Below are 1,012 nucleotides of genomic sequence, written 5' to 3' on the forward strand. Positions count from 1 at the left end.
GAAGTGGCTGGGGAGAGGGAAGTCTGGGCCTCCCTTCTGAAGCTGCTGCCCCCGCGACCCGACCCCGGATAAGCGGAAGAAAATGGATGGATGATAAGATCCAACATAGACTTTGGTTGTCTAGTTTACGGTTCAGCAGCTAAAACACATCTGGTTAAAATAGACATTATCCAACATCAGGCACTAAGATTATGTACTGGAGCGTTTAAAACCACACCAACAGCAGCAGTAGAAGTAGAAATGGGAGAAATGCCGTTAGATTTAAGAAGAACAAAATTCTTGCCTCGAAGTTATTGCCTCGTTAAATTTACGAGGCAATAACTTTGATCATCCAACTTGGGGAATTTTGAATCCACGTTGGGAAAAATTAAAGAAAGAAATGAGGATTGGATGGACAATTAAAAAGAAAATAAGTGAATTTAAAATGAATAATTTAGAAATTAGTCAAACACCAATATCAATTATACCACCATGGATTTTACCAGAAGCAACAGTAGATATGTCAATAATGGAAAAGAAACAAGATAAATCAATTATCATCAATATATTCAAATATATACAGATGCATCAAAAATAACAGAAAAAAATAGGAATAGAGTTTGTAGTACCAGAATTCAATATAAAAATAGGAAAACGAATTACAGATGGATTATCAGTATACACAGGAGAAATGTTGGCAATGTTTACAATGGGTAGAAGACATAGAACCATTAAAAACAATAATATGTTCAGATTCAAGCTCTGCATTATTAAGTTTAAAATGTAATCAAACAGATAGTAGGATGGACATTTTCTTAGAAATATTTCATACATTATTCAGAATACAAAACATGGGTTTGATAGTTATATTTGTGTGGGTTCCAGCGCATATTGGAGTAGAAGGAAACGAGGGCCATTCAGAATAATATTAGCTTTATAGTTAAAACAAGAAAATCTGAGGGAAAGAGTATTGTTAAAGAAAAACTGTTGAAAGTGTGGCAAAAAAGGTGGGATGAAGAATAAACAGGAAGAT

At 34.3% G+C, this 1,012-nt stretch overlaps 1 protein-coding gene across 2 annotated transcripts in view; it reads left to right on the forward strand.

The window, feature by feature from the left end:
- Positions 1–1,012, forward strand: part of LOC103472618 (gastrula zinc finger protein XlCGF8.2DB-like) — a 67,107-nt gene that overhangs the window by 20,030 nt on the left and 46,065 nt on the right. The gene's annotated exons all lie outside the window — the stretch shown is intronic.

The sequence above is a fragment of the Poecilia reticulata genome, linkage group LG11, assembly GCF_000633615.1.
Source record: "Poecilia reticulata strain Guanapo linkage group LG11, Guppy_female_1.0+MT, whole genome shotgun sequence".
Taxonomy (NCBI): Eukaryota; Metazoa; Chordata; class Actinopteri; order Cyprinodontiformes; family Poeciliidae; genus Poecilia; species Poecilia reticulata.